This window comes from Podarcis gaigeae (assembly GCF_964106915.1).
Source record: "Podarcis gaigeae genome assembly, chromosome: 2".
Lineage (NCBI taxonomy): Eukaryota > Metazoa > Chordata > Lepidosauria > Squamata > Lacertidae > Podarcis > Podarcis gaigeae.
The window spans coordinates 92,983,770-93,000,456 of NC_139679.1; the positions used below are offsets into that span (position 1 = coordinate 92,983,770).

Consider the following 16,687-nt stretch of genomic DNA (forward strand, 5'->3'; position numbering starts at 1 on the left):
AACTTAGCATGAGCTGCACTGTTGTCAATTCCTTTGCAGGTTAATCTGAGGTGGTGCATCTTACAGTCTTCATAGACTGGGGCCAGCATCCTCTTTCTTCTTGCTCTTTGAGACCTAGCATTTAAAATGTGCTAACAGTATTATTGGCAACACAGGTTGCTGATGATGGGGTGGAGGTGCAGAGCGTATCTCGAGCATTTTTTACTAGCTAGTATTGCAGAACATTTCCACAGAATAGTACCGGAATAAAAACATATAGCATGTTTTTATAGCTTGCCTTCTATAGCATACTTTTATAGTATGCTTGTCTCACCTATGCACAGCCTTCTATAGCATGCTTGTCTCACTATGCACTATGCAGAGGACGTTCAGGTGAAAAAATACAAGTCCAACCATTTTCAAACGCAGAGCTGCAAGGCTTTGCACATCTATAGATTTCTGAATTCACCCCTGATACCATTGCCATGTCAAGGACACGAAGATAAAATCAATGCAGAATTCGCTGCCTCTGAAGACTTCGCCTGCCCCTGCGCCTATTTCAAAAGCAGTATTAGGGCTACTTACTGGGCCATTTTACTATTTTTAAAGTTACATTTTTGTTTCATTTTAGCTAAGTGGCTTTTATTACTATAGGTTGGTGGTTCGAATCCCCACGAAGGGGTGAGCTCCCGTTGTTCGGTCCCTGCTCCTGCCAACCTAGCAGTTCGAAAGCAGTTCAAAGTGCAAGTAGATAAATAGGTATCGCTCCGGCGGGAAGGTAAATGGCATTTCCGTGCACTGCTCTGGTTGTGCCAGAAGCGGTTTAGTCATGCTGGCCACATGACCCGGAAGCTGTACGCCGGCTCCCTCGGCCAGTAAAGCGAGATGAGCGTCGCAACCCCAGAGTGGACCTAATGGTCAGGGGTCCCTTTACCTTACTATAGATTATTGGTGGTTTGTTTGTTTGTTTGACAAACTGTTAGCCACCAGATGACATTAGGATAAAAGACTGAAAGTGTCTATTCAAATATGTGTCTATTCAAAAGTAGAAATGAACAAATCTATGCATTTTGGTTTCTCTCTGTTTTAAAGTACTGTACAGTTTACCTCATTTTTTTCCATCAGTGGACAAACTTCATTGAAATAAAGAAAAACCTGCATGAAAAATTATACTCATTCTCATGAACGTTTTACAAGCCATTCCAACTATTATTTTTGCCTGCTATTTCCCCAATATATACGGTTGGATGCTTTTTGTTGCTGGAAAACTGCATTACAATATCCAAAGTATCGCTGTGCAAAGAGCAAAATTGACAGGTTCACATCAAAATGCAAACCAAGAGAACTTCTCCTTCATCCCACATTATTTTTATTATGTATTTTGTGGTTTTATATCTTTATTTTATTATGTGAACTGCCCTGAGACCCCCAGGTATAGGGCGGTATATAAATTCAATAAATCATCATCATCTCCTCTACACAGAAGCAAGTCCTGCTGAATTCAACAGGGTTTCCTCTTGGGGGGAAACGGGTAGAGAACTGTATCCTGAATAAGCTAAATTAGCATGAAGTGTGTGAGCAACGGAAAGGGCAGAAGGAGAACAGGAAACAGAAACTCTTGCACTGGATGTTCCACCACTTGTTTTCTTGCTGTTAGTGTTTTAGAGAACTAACAAGGTCCTCCTACTTCAAAAGCAGTCCACCAGGACTGTATCAGCAGTGACATTTGATATCTCATTCTACACCATACCGTGCCAATTTCTGTTCACTACCACAGAAGAAAACTGGCTCCCAATTAAAATGCCACCATCTGATATTAGGCCTCCCACGGAAAAGGTTTTCTTCCAGGCAAAAGAAAATCTCAAAATTTAAAGCCAGAAACTTGACTTATTACTGAAGCTGTTTGCAAAAATTAATTGACCCCTGAGCTTCAAGCACAAGTTTTAGCTTTTAATCCGCCCGTTTTAATCCTACGCCGTTTAGCTAAAATCTGATTTCCTATCTAAAAACCTACATTTTCCTTAAAAGCAATGGCATTGTCACTAGAGGCTCAGGTGGCCTCAGTAGCTATGGCTGCCTATTTCCAGCTCCAGCTCCTTTTGAACAGAGATGACCTGGACATTGTACTCCGTGCTCTGGTAACTTCCAGACAGGATCATTACAACGCATTATGCTGGACTCCTCTCCAAAGACAAATCAGAAAATTCAACTGGTCGAAAATGCAGTGGCCAGATTCCATTCAGAAAGCATACAGTCCCTGTGATAAAACAGCAGAACTGGTTGCCAGTTCATTTCCAGCTGTCGCACATTGGGTCAACATCTTCATTGAGCTATCCACTATGATCCTGAAGTCTTGTTTGTGGTCTGTCAGCACCAATTCATATCTCATTAGCATATGGGGTTTTTTTAAAAAAAAGGGGGGTTAGGTTGTTGTTGTTTTTTGTGTCCCAATGTACATCACTTTACACATGCTTAGACTGAATTGTATTTTCCATTTAACTGCCCATTCACCCAGTTTGGATAGATTGTTTTAGAACTCTCTGCAATCTTTTATTTTTAAGCATGATGAGCAATAGGCATCAGCAGTGATTAAATAATAAAGTAAAGGCAGCAAGCAGTGGGGAAACACCCTTTTAAAAAAGCCTACTTCTTCGTTAAACTGTGACCAGAAGGACTACCTGCACCCATATGAATCTCCCTGTGCTGTAAGGCTAGTATCCAAGCTCTTCCTTGTGGGTCACCTTTAAAGATCAGTTAGACTGGCAGGCACTAGGGATAGGGTCATATTAGTCCCTTCTCCGAGAATATACAGTTGGTCCCTTCAGTTGTAATACTAAATAAGACGTTGAAAACCCTCCTATTTCAATTAGCCATTACTTGATGTGAGGTTTGTTTCTATAGCTCTGGAAACTCTGCTTTATGCAGATTTATATTCTAACATTGCTATTTCATTAATCATGCCTTAATTTTAGTGGGTCTACTCAGAGTAGGACTTACACTGAATACAACACACTGGGTGAGGTTTACATAACCAGCCCTATCAGTGGAAGCCTTGTGCAAGGACTTCCACTTGTGTGATGGGACTCCCCAATTGCATCCCTCCAAAATTGGCTTGGGGCAGTCAGGAGAACCCCTAGAACAGCATGAGGGGGTGGAAGGGATAGTTCTACCTGGCAAGCTGAAATCCTTGTATAGGTAGAACAACTGAAAGAGATGGTGGTGTTGTATTTCACCCAATGATTCCAATTTTCAATTGAAAAAAACAAATTTACATTAGACCAAATCAAAAATATTTAAATTCCATTCACCACTGGATATCATACAAAATAGATTCAGATGAAGTTTATCCAAAATTAAGTTAGCTTAATCTTCTTATTAAAATTTTAATATCCTGGTTTCAGAAATATTATTCACATTCATACTATATAATCTTAATATACTATGTTTTGCTATGTCTTTATATACAGTATACTGTATATAGAGTGGCTGGGGAAACCTAGCCAGATGGGCAGGGTATAAATATGATTATGATTAGCATCATCATCATCATACATTCTCTCTCAGGGATACAAAGTTTAGCCCTACAGCTACTCCATCCTGGCAAAGCACACTATTCCCCCAAATGGCAACTCAAATCTCTGGTTTTAATTGGCTGCTGCTGACCAATTGCACTCTATTCCCTTTTGCCTATTACCTGATCCTCCTTTGCCTCCTTTTAGCATCACAGCCTCTGTCCTTTCCTACTTTGCCCTTAACTTTTCTGAACACCAACTCAGGTACCAAGGCAATACAGAGAAGGACAAACCCATTTCATCTGCTAGTGGAGGAAACCTATGCCAAAGTGAGGGTTATTTAAGGTAAGTCTAGCCCAGCTATACATGAAGAACTGCTGCCAAGGAACTATTCAGTACCACTGTTGAGAGTCAGTGTGACGTACTGAGTAAAATGTTGGACACGGGCAAAAGAGACCCGGGTTCAAAACTCCCCTCAGCCATGAAACTCATCGAGTGACCTTGGGCCAGCCACTACCTCCCAGTTTAACCAATCTTGTGTTAATACAGTACAGTGGACAAAATCCATCAGCCCCTTGGAAGAATAAAAACATGCTATTAAACTCAAGCTAGTCTATAAAAGATTGTACTGCTTAATAGAAGAATTCTGTCTTCTGATGGAGGACAGAATGTTACTTTGTCCGTGCTTAAGATGCTAATCATGCATCCATCACTTGCTGAAGAAAATTATATCTCTATTGCCAGGTACAGTACTGGCAGTTAAAATACACCTTTAGCTTACGTTGAAAGGCAGGGGGTACAAAGAGAAGCTGCCAAAACTCAAAGTGAAAAAGGACAAGGATTCAATCCAGTTAGGGTTTACAGAACAATCAGCTGAATAGTTTCAGTCAAGGTCTCAGCTTTCAAAATATGTAGGAGAAATCTTAGGGGGTCACATATATTAATGGAGCTTTAGGTCTCCCATGAAGGTACCAGAAGTCATAAATCTATCCTGCAAGGCAATATTGCTCAATCCAAAAACGAAACAAAAATCAGTGATAGATCTGATTTTGATTGGGTAACAATTTTCAAAATAAATAAATAAATGCAGGCAAACAGTTGCAGCATGTGAGGCTTCCACAAATCTACTAGATAAGTCAACAGCGACATTTGCCTTCCTCTCACTCCAACAGCTACTCCTGTCCCACAGCCCAAGAAGAAAGATTTGCTCTGCAAACTCTCCATTACAGTGGTACCTCGGGTTAAGTACTTAATTCGTTCCGGAGGTCCGTTCTTAACCTGAAGCACCACTTTAGCTAATGGGCCTTTCTGCTGCTGCCGCCGGGCCGCCGGGGCCCGATTTCTGTTCTTATCCTGAAGCACTATTTCTGGGTTTGCGGAGTGTGTAACCTGAAGTGTATGTAACCTGAAGTGTATGTAACCCGAGGTACCACTGTACTTGCAGAGAACTTGGGAGAAATAGATTTTGCTCTCCCTTCAGTAGAAGCCCAATGTGAAGCCTAAGGAAACAACTCTCCCTTCCCTTGAGTTCTTGGCACATGCCACAACACTCGGGGGGGGGGGGGGGAGGTGGCAATTAAGAGCCAACACAAAAGCCAAGCCAAAGATACATGGCCCTTTGTTCAGAGAACTATCATAATTTCAGAGAACTGACTCGAATTTGCAACAATTGCTTTATCAAATGTTTCTCCGCTGGATGAACAGTTTTGCTTATTTAACACATAGCAGTAACTCCTCGCAGCAGAAAAAAGAGAAAACAGCCTCAATAAATTGCTTTGTGTCGGTTACTGCAGTCAACATGCAATGCAAGGAACTTTGGCATCTAAAATCAGAGGCGAGTGAAGCAACCATCAGGACATGCCCAAAGTGTTGGCAAGTAAAAACCACCACTGGGCCACTTGATGATGCACTATATTCCTTAACAATTAAGGATGATTAAGTAAGTACTGAAAGTTCTATTTTCCCCCAGGCTGAAATCCACCAGTAAGTCACAATAGATGGGGTATAGACGCTCTGCAACCAAAGCATGCCTAATGTTTGTATAAAAGCTGTTTATCTTTGAAGACACAACATTCGTTCTGTGGTTTGCTATGCTGTTAGTGAAAACTATAAATTCACCTCCAGAGCTTACGCACTGAATACAGGGAAAGTCTCCAGCACAGACAAACTGGACAGGCAGGTTTTCATAGCTTGCATAACAAAATGACTGAAACCAGCATACTCAAGGACAGAAGTCAAGGACTGGATGGTTTTGCTATACAGATATAATTACAGTTGCACAAGCAGGTGTACTGAAACTGTAGAGAGAAAGAGAAGACAAAGGAGAAAAGCAGAACAACACTGACAGCAGGAAGTCAATGGCCTTTTAATCTGAGGGGGGGCGTTATTGTTTTGTTCATTGTTATGGTGTGTTTTTATATTGTAAACCGCCCTGTGATCATCAGATGTAGGGCAGTATAGAAAATTTAAAAATAAATAAATTGTTGAATGCACCAGGTAGTGGTGCCATTAGTTTCACTTAGTGTAATAATGTATTAAGTGGTGAGAGTATCAGGCCATGAATGCTTACCTACTGTAGTACAGAGGTGGGATCATAAAGAGAACAGAATTGCAGAGTCTGCCATCATTTGCACTGTACTTGTGCAAATTGATAAAACTTCTCACACATACATGCATTCCTTCCCCATATTTTGTTCACCGTTTCCCCCTTTCCTAAAAAAATGAAATATACTAAAACATTTGGATATATTATTGTAAAAGCTGAACATATATGCATCATGAATATGGATAGCAAGGATGCAATCCAGTCATACTTTCTATGAATTCATATTTCAGGAACTAACAGTCCTACTAGTAACAGTGTGCATATGGAAGGATTACTTGCCTTAAAGATTTTCAAACAGCCCTGTCTCCTCTTTCAAAAGTGCTTATTTGAGAGAGGAAAGGAAATATTGCTTTTTAAAAATAAAACAAAGCTAAGTAAGTATAGTGTTATGTTGTCTGCCATAAGCATGCTGAGAACTGAACATTCTGTACGCAACCATGTGTTTTGTCAGTTGTTTATTATTTTATTTGTTTTGGTATGTTACAATCTCAGCTGGAAGGAACATCAGGGAACCAACCTTGAAAATGTCAATTTGTTGTGTTCTGAATATCCATAATTCAGAAAGCTAAAGGTGGGCAACCTGCGTACACCAAATTTGTGCAGGATTCTGGACTTACAGTCCCTGAAATCGTAGGCTGCAGTCCTAACCCTGGGAGTAAGCTCATTAAATAGAACTCCTGAGTTATCTACTAGGATTGGCTACACAGATGTGTTAACAATATACAGTCGTACTTTGGTTTTCGAACAGCTTAGTTCCCAAACGTTTTGGCTCGTGAACGTCGCAAACCCAGAAGTGACTGTTCCGGTTTGCAAACTATTTTTGGAAGCCAAATGTCCAACGGGGCTTCCATGGCTTCTGATTGGCTGCAGGAGCTTCCTGCAGCCAATCAGAAGCTGTGATTTGGTTTTCAAATGTTATAGAAGTCAAATGGACTTCCGGAACGGATTCTGTTCAACTTCCATGGTACGACTGTACCATCCTATCAGCAGAAGGATTTCCCCATTTGTGCATCAGGACTTTCCCTTCTCTCCTCTCTGAGCATACACTAAGGTTACCAGATTTTTTTCAATGAATCTGGGGACACTTTTCAACTTCCTACTAAATAGATTGATATTGTCAGGGGATTGATTTGTAAATCCGGGGACTGTCCCCGCGAAACAGGGACGTCTGGTAACCTTAGCATATACCCTGAGCCCTTCCCAAATCAGCTCCAGAGGGCTGGGGAAATATTTGCAACAGATTTGGGGGCACGCAGGAGGAGGCAGGGAATGTTCCATTGCTCAAGCAGAAATCCTTAGCGCTACACTGGATTCCACAGTTAGTCTTTCAGGGAAGATACTCAGACCACCTGAACATTATTTTCACAGTCACACTTCATTATGCACTTTTAATGGCTTTTATGAAGCTATAAGTGAGGCTAAGCCGTCCTGAGCTCAACTCCCCATAGATCCAAAGTATTTCAGTCCCATGGCATATTGTAACCAAGTATAATATTTCATTAAATATCTTGCTCATACCAGCTTATTAAGTAGGGAACACACTAATTTTAGAAAACTGATTATCTAGTTCTTTCTAACATAGTGTTACTGCAGTTAAGGTCAGATTTTACACAGCAGCTATGGCAACAAATCTGCAATATGCCTTTGTCTATAATGCTGGAGCTAGATTTATTTGCCAGAGTGTTCTACTTTATAGCTAACTCAGCCTTTTGGCATGGTTGCCCTCAGCCCTACCCAAAACATTATGTGCTTCTTTGCAAAAGTGAAGAAGGTTGGAGGAGGGAGGAGTTAAATAAGCTCATTAAATACACACTCACCAATTTTAAACTGGCTACCACTGGTATTCATTGTTTCCCAGTTATTTAGAGGCAGATCTTGTCAATGTCTCCCTTCACCCTGCACAATGCCACCTTACAAGCATATTTCAAATCTACTCAGCAGGGGTCACAGCTAGAGGCAGTCATGAAGTAAACCGGGTAGCTTTTAGGCCCTGCAGCACAACTTGATTCACAAGGGTTCACTTCACCCTAATTCTTAGGTAAGCCTCATCGCATATGTGTTGCATGAAGGATGTCCCAGTTTCAATCCATGCTATCTCCAGCTAGAAGGCATGCTACAGATGCCAAGCTGGCCTGGTATATGGCATGACTTAATATGACACAGTGCTCTCCTTTGTTCTGCATCGTCCTTCACACCCACACCACACATTGAAAGCAGCAGCACATTTAAAACACATTGCTTTTCCCCAAAGAATCCTTGGAACTTTGGTTTAAGGGTGCTGGGAATTATAGCTCTGGGGGGGGGGCTAAACTACATTTCCCAGGCTTATTTGAGGGAAGCCATGATTGTCAAAGTGGTATAACTGTGTCCTAAATGTACGGCACTGATGTCACCATTATCAGCCCCCTATCATAGCAAGCCATGCAAGCTATTTAAAAGTCAAAATGGAACAATCCCACATATACTACTCCCTGAACACTTTTGATTTTTTTTTTATTCTAATTGCCATATCTTTCGCTCTATAAAACACACCAGACCACAAGACGCACCTAGTTTTTGGAGGAGGAAAACAAGAAAAAAAAAATTCTGAATCTCAGAAGCCAGAACAGCAAGAGGGATCTCTGTGCAGTGAAAGCAGCAATCCCTCTTGCTGTTCTGGCTTCTGGGATAGCTGCGCAGCCTGCATTCACCCCATTTCCCCTTACTTTTTAGGAGAGAGAAAGTGAGTCTTATAGAGCAAAAAATACGGTACGTTTGGAACCTATAGCTTTTTCATTCCTATTGTTTGAATATATCTCACTTTCATTTAAGAATAGAAATCAGCTGTTTACAAGGGCTAAAATGTTCAGCCATTCTAAATCATACTGTGTATGCTGCTTCAGGGAACTGCAGCAGTCCAGACACACCAAGTAACACATTTGCCTGTTTTTCTTTCAATTTTGGGAGATTTAGATGTTCAGAAACGCCAAATTAAACCTCCCATCTCTATGGCTCCCTAGGCTTCAATTTTATCACATTTGCTGCTGTCATCTCTTCTGCAGCTTGTATTTCAAAGTAACAAACGTGCAGTACCTTTACAGTTTATTTCCATTCTGGAGAAAAAGGAACCATTAAAAAGGAACTTAAATGCTTACTGCCACATTGATGTTTAACATTTGTGGCCCTCCAGACATCCTTGGACTCCATCTCCCATTGGCCCCAGCCCAAATGACCAATGGTCAAGGATGAGGAGAGTTGGAGGCCAACAGCTAGAGGACCAGTTGTTTCTCATCCTGCTTTAAAAATTGTGCTTTGTGTATGCATGTTGAATATTTGGAGAGGACAGCAGCAAAAATAAATAAATATATACAATATGGTGGATATGTTGCCCTTCCTTCTCGTAAGTCTAGAAAGAAATGAACTTCAAGGTAGATGTTCAATTTCCACAAAGTTGTAATCTGAGGGAATGCAGCCCCAATTCATGCGGCAGTCTAAGCTCACTAAAGGCAGATGAAACAGAAGAAGAGGAAAGCTTTAGCCTCTAACATTATTAACATCATAGTCAACATCAGCTGAAAATTTGTTAGTGGATATGCACAAGACATTTGATTTGATTTTGTTTTCTTAAGTCCTATATCTCCATGCATTGCACTCTTCATCCAAGGAGCTCTACCTACATTTCTCAAGTGGCTTCCTTGAAGGTAGGTCACGGGAAGTGCACTTCAGTACAGGAACTGCATCATGTCCCTCCAGGCCATTCTCTCAGCGTAACATTAGCATCACCATGACACCACCCAAGGAGAAGTTCATAACACTTCAGAATTTTCCCATGTGGTCAGGCAAGAAAGCATCAATCTACCCAAGTTTCTGGAAACACGTCATAAAAATATGAATAGGGCTGAACTGAAAAGTCAGAGATTCAAAAATTTAGTATGCAAAGCCAACCCATGGTTTCAAAATGATAACTTTCCCCCTCTTCCTTTCAAAAACTAGCAGAGGGGCCCAAACATGTTGAAAATGGAATCAAAGTACAGTATAATCTGAACTGCTATGTTTAAAGATACATTAAATACTTGTGTTGGAGGCCACAAACTTGCACCATAATAGTTTATGGAATGTTTTAGCAAACAATGCTTAAGCCTTTGCAGAAAAATACCTACCAGAGATCTAACCTTGTAATGAGTCTAGACTTATTGGGATTCCAACAGTTATAAAGTTCTGTTTTGCCCTGAATGAGCCAGAAATGCAAACATGTTATCCACGGAAGCCTATTACATATAAACCCAAGAGTCGTTTTGATATCTAAGGGGATTTTGTCAGTCGGCTAGACTAGCATCTGAGTCAGAGAGCAGCCTAATATGGAGATAACTCTGGTCCTCTAACTTGGACCTAGAGCATACACTGCACTCCTATAGAAGCCAGTGACATCATTCACAAGTCTCCAGTTTCATCTAGAAGGCTACAAGTTGGTAAACCAATTGTCAGTGCCACACAGAATGTGTTGTGACCTACTATGATTGTGATGTAACAGCCATAGAGATGGTACCAATGAGACAAATCACATCATGTCTCAAACTGGGGAAATTGTAGGGAGTGCTTGAACTTTCACTATGCAATCATTTCAAGGTTCCCTGACGTCACATTGATCTTGGGGCAGAAGGAACGAGAAGCAAACTTGTCGCTCCCTTAGCTTGCCAAATAATCGCCCAGCAGGCAGTGTTGCTATATTCACCCATGGCCTTCAAAGTACATAGCAACATGAATCAGATACTAGCCACACAAAGATAAAAACTGCTGAGCATGTTTAAAAAGGACACAGTAAGAACACTGAGAAGTCAGGAGTATGTAGCTATAGCCTCTGTGGTCAATCAGCAGGTCTGCTGGAAAAACCTATAGACTTCTGTGTTCATTGTCCAATTTGTAGCAGGAAATCTATGTGTGTGTGTCTCTGTGTGCTAAACTTTTGACATGGCCCTAAACTTCTTTTAATTTCATAATCTAGTAAACTGCATGATGCACAAAGCTAAGCAGAACTTTTCCATGCTATCTAGTATTTTGACACCTCTCCAAAATATGTTTTGGTTTTTTTGTTTAGACACTCAGCAGTAGTTATACCCTACTAAGCAGGCATTATTTTAAAAAAACAAAAACAAAACTGTGTGATACCAGTATTTGGAAACCTCAGCAAACATGGTATGGTTTGGTGTCAAAGAGCCAAACAGAATTGAAAACTACTTGCCATAAGTTTGGCTATGAGGATTTCCCTCATTATATACATTTCATGGACTCCATCCTTCCAACAACATGCTTTAAAAATTGCGCAATTGACTCTAAATCAACCGTACTAAGCACAAGTTCAAAGAAAGAGTTTTGGTAAGCCAGACTATGTGATGAAAATTTTTGTCACAATAGATCTCCAAGGGAGAAAGAAATGGTTTACTTATGGAATTATCCATTAGATACAGAGAGCCATGCGGTGCATGCTACTGAACTAAAGGGAAGCACCACAAATAAATTACCAGCTTCTGAAGGTCTCATCACCCTAGATCCCTATCACAACTGAAGAAAGCTGTTAACATTCCAGCACAAAGATGCTCTACAACATTCTTCCTGGACAGCTGATGGCAACAGGTCTCCACAAGCCTTGAGGAAATAATGCCAACTCCCACTCACAACCAGGTGGTTGCATGCTGCTAGAAACACCTTGCAGAATGGTCCACAAAGTGCTTAGATCATCCTTTTAAGACACCAAAATACTGCCATACTTTAGGGCTGCAAACTAGACTGAAGGTGCTTTGGAAATTTTGGTTCCAAGTGTGTTCATGTTAAGAATGTTAAGATACTAAGGAGTACAGAATGTTAAGATACTAAGGAGTTTAGAGGAAACCAGATCAAGCAAGGCATTGTGATTTAGTAGGAAAATTGTGGAAAAATTCATCATAATCAGTTGGAACATATACCCAAGTCTCACAGCCAGGGATGTGGCAGTTACAAGGTGAGGTTCACCCATAAATTCTGCAAGTTAATATATTCATGAATGCAGAACCCCTACATTATGGAGCCACAAACTACTGCAGCTTAAGAATAGCTGAACAGGTTTTTTGTTGTTGTTGTTTTTAAAAGGAAACAATGATCTGGCTTGCTTGTGATGCATGGTTTAGTATGGAGGAACAAATCTGTGGGCTCCTAGAGAAAAAAAATAACCATGGGCAATGTACTCCTGTCCAGATCCTGCTCCTGCTGCACCACCCAAGGTTAATCCATGGTTTGGCTCAGCATTATACCTGGGCTCATGGTTTGCTTCACTTCAGAGAAACCACAAGTTGTAACCAAGGTTTAATTGCTCATGGTTTGTCTACAGCAAGACCAGGATTCAGATGAACTGCTAAGCCCCAGGTAGCATGGTAGCTCAAGCAGCAGCAGCAGGATTAGTGGGGGAATGCAGTGGCCAAGAGCTTCTCTCCGAGAACCTGCATGTTTGCTCTTTCACACTAAACTGTGGTTTGGCTTCACATTACGTGCTACCTGAGAAACAGGCTTAAACTCACAATATTGCCTTGTGTTTGTCAAGAGTTCTGAAAACTACAGGGGAGGTAAATGAAATAAGCTTATTATTCCACACGTTATTTAAAATACACAAATAGTTAAATATGCCACTGTAAAGGTTAACATTGCAATCCATTACAAAATTACCTAAGAGTAAGTAAAAAATGATTTATTTATTTATTTATTTATTTATTTATTTATTTATTTATTTTCTATACCACCCTATACCCAAAGGTCTCAGGGCGGTTCACATGAATAATCAAATACATAAAATCAAAACAAAAACAACAACCAAATTAAAAATCCCCAGAAGAGCCAGCATTTTTAAAAGGGCATAGGATGTAGATCAAGTCAGGCAAAGGCCTGGTTAAAAAGGAATTCAAAGGAACTTTAGCAGGCATAACAACAGGCTGTAAAAGGCACCAAACTCAGCAAACCTGGGCTGCAATCCAATACACAATTACTCAAGAATAAGTCCCACTGAACTCACCTGGGCTTACTTTTGAGAGGACAAGTACAGGATTGTGCTGTTATTATGGCAGAGACAAAAGCCTGATCAGGATCCTACTAGTATGATATAGTGGTAAGCACTGGACCAGAATCTTGGATTCCAGGGTTCAAGTCCGCCCTCAGCCATGAAACCTGTTAGGTGACCTTGAGGCAGTCACTGCCTCTCAGCCAAACTCATATCTCACAGGGTTTTTGTGAGGAAGAAATGGAAAGAAAAGAACCATGCACAGCATACTGAGTTCCTTGAAGGAATGGTGGGATTAAAAATGTAATAAATCAGAAACCTCCTGTTGCAGAGAGTATGTCAGACGTTAAGCTTGCGGCAACACAGCCAGCTCTTGTAGAATTGAACAATATGTAGAACAGAGTTGCCAGCAACAGAGAGCCCTCATGCAAAATACCTGCATAGAATTAACTCTAGTGGTGGCAGGAATCGGCAAATTTGTCAACTTCACTTTCTTTTTTCAAGGGGTTATTCAAATCAACAGGAGCTAAAAAGAAATAAAACACTGAGAAGTGTACAATGAAGGTGCCTGCCTGATATCAATAGGCAGTGAGTTCTAAACTATGTATGCTTCCACATTAAAAGATCAATTTCTTACAAGTGCAGATTAAGTATGATGTACTATACTTGTAAAAGGGAAGCGGGTGGCGCTGTGGGTTAAACCACAGAGCCTTGGACTTGCCGATCAGAAGGTTGGCAGTTCGAATCCCCATAATGGGGTGAGCTCCCATTGCCCAGTCCCTGCTCCTGCCAACCTAGCAGTTCGAAAGCACATCAAAGTGCAAGTAGTTAAATAGGTACTGCTCCGGTGGGAAGGTAAACAGCATTTCCGTGCACTGCTCTGGTTCTCCAGAAGCGGCTTAGTCACGCTGGCCACATGACCCGGAAGCTGTATGCCAGCTCCCACGGCCAATAAAGCGAGATGAGCACCGCAACCCCAGAGTCGGTCACGACTGGACCTAATGGTCAGAGCTCCCTTTACCTTTACTATACTTGTAACAGCACAAGTTCTGCAAAATAGGGCATTTTGAAGGTAATTTTCACTAATATAATGCACACATTATGCTAGTATATGCGTTTTTGTACACATTAATTGGCTAGACTAGAGAACAGCATTGCAAAATTCGGAGAAGTACAAATTCCAATAGATGGCTGTGTCGTCATATTTCAGACGGTGAAAATTAGGTAAGTTTGCCTTTAAATGCAAACTGAACTGAATTTCTCTCTTATCTCTAATTAATAGGATAAATTATCATAACCAAAAGGAAAGCAGAATTGAACAGATATCATTAAAAAAAATCCCTCTTAAACCATCTCACATTTCGACCAGTTTCCTGATTTGATAAAATACAAATTCTTAACACAATAATTTAAGATTCACATGAACAAGAAGTCATCATGGAGACACAAGAGAGAGCCTTCCAAGTCTTATTCTGCCAGGGAAGAAACTCAACAACCACTCATTTTCATATCCCAAACAGACTCGTGGATAATTACAAAGGTGCCATGGTTGAATCTGCTAGTATGCTAGTCAAGCAGTACGCTGCTGAAACACACACACGCATGACAGCGCAGATAAAAAGCAATGCCAGCTTCTTTGGAATAATTCTGAACTGCTGAAAGCAATGTAGATAATAAAGGGACCATCTTTCCCTCCCTCCGCCTCATCTAAAGAAATGAGACTACATTTTATGCAGTAGCATACAAGTGTTAGCATGTTTCTTTTAACAAAGACATGAAGCTCGAACAACATGCCTGCAACTGGGAATCCTAATTTGAGTGTAGCTGCCCAACACTTGTTCATAGGTCATGGGAAGCAACAATGCACCCCACTACCTTTTTACAGTGAAAACTGCTTATATTGAAGGATAAAGGTTGGTTAGTTTTGCCAATGGAGCCACCAGTGCCCCCAAAACACCACCTCACCATGCTAGGATGCAGCAATGACATCACTAGGGTCCACAGGTTATCAATAATTACTTCCATTGTTGCCTCCTAGTAATCTATAGTGTTCTATATTCCATCAAAGCACTTATTCTCTTCAGATACATGAACACACACATGGAAGTGTGAGAATATATGGGAATCAAATAGGTGTGGTGAACTTTGGGTTCACATGGTCTTTCCTCCCATCTCCTTTTTTCCACAGCTATAAAGGGCAACCATAGGCTTCCAGGGGTTGTTTTTTTTTTAACAAACCACAGCCCGCCATTCTGTTTGAATTAATGGAAGTGTGGCTTGTCCAAAAAGCCACAGTTTGAACCTGGTTTGCTCTCACCAAGTTTAACCCCCTCCTTCTCCAGTTTCAGATACAACGAGAACTGTTTGTGTAAAGTGGAAGTGAAAACTTCTCATTGTGCCCTTTGATGCATGAAAGGAGGGGGGTGGAGTGGGGTGGGGAAGAGAAGCACACAAACCCAAGACTTGGTGCAGCTTGTTCACATAGTAAGAAAACACATTTGAAGTGGGCATTGCAGAGTTCCCTACTGAGTAGACCTTGCATTTCCTCCAGCAATTACTAAGTATGTGTCCAAACCATTAGCTCTAAATCATAAACAATGCTTCATACAATACTATTATTACTACTACTACTACACAGAGGTAGTTTCTGCATTATTATTCTTATTACTAGTAGTAGCAGCAGCAGCAGCAGCAGCAGTAGTAATAGTAGTAGTAGTACACCCTCAGCAGGGATTAATAACCCAAGTACAGGTTGCTTGAAAACAAGATGTGAAGCTACTGTGTTATGCATGAAACAGCAATTACACCCCCCGCCCGTGGTGTATCTCACTATATGATGATCTTTTATTTCCATTTAGTCTGAAGCACCCCATTAAACATCCACCCACTCACACCTCCTTTAAGTACTCAGGTTCCATCAACACAACAGTGGTTTAATTTTGTGTGGAACACATAATTCCACCACTGCAGTGCAACCAAATCAGTGCACACATAATTTTGTAGGATGGTTGGTTGGAGAGAGGAATCTATCATACTAAGATGGTCCAAATAAAATGTGTTTCACCTAGGAATATAGGATATAAATGCCTTAGTGGACACTCCTTGGATAAGAATTTAACAGTTGTGTTACCTTTATTCAAGAGTCCTCTTTTATAAACCAAAGACCAGAGTGTTTTGTCATTGAAAATCAAAGTCCAATGAGAATACCCAGCAGCATCACTAATTCAATTAATATCCCCATGGAGGATGATTGAATTCAGTCACTTCAAAGTGCCAGAAGTAGTAAATAAAACACATTAAAAAAACTATAACAAGATTTGCCTCAAAAAAGAAGACCAAGTGTTATATCTCCATTTTACTTTTGTGAACTGAAAAGTTGCTGTTTAAAAAGAACTAGGTTAATTCCCGTAACAAAGCCCACCATTTGCAAAAATAAAATAAAAATCTAAAGGAGAAAGGTTGTAAGTTCACAACACACTGCTGAGATTAAGCCAAGAGTCATGTCTGAGTCAGTCAATGGTCTGCCAACCCATCTTTTTTTGCTTGTTTATTCAATACTAGAATGAGTATTATCCTTCACACCTGGAGAAA

At 40.6% G+C, this 16,687-nt stretch overlaps 1 protein-coding gene and 1 long non-coding RNA gene across 9 annotated transcripts in view; both read right to left on the minus strand.

Annotated features, from left to right (window-relative positions):
• ITPR1 (inositol 1,4,5-trisphosphate receptor type 1) overlaps nucleotides 1–16,687 on the minus strand; it is a 198,376-nt gene that overhangs the window by 150,941 nt on the left and 30,748 nt on the right. The gene's annotated exons all lie outside the window — the stretch shown is intronic.
• On the minus strand, nucleotides 6,551–15,704 carry LOC310838316. The gene is made up of 2 exons (XR_014560921.1): nucleotides 8,844–15,704; nucleotides 6,551–8,594 (listed from the first exon to the last, which is right to left on the minus strand). It is a non-coding gene; the product is annotated as an uncharacterized lncRNA (long non-coding RNA).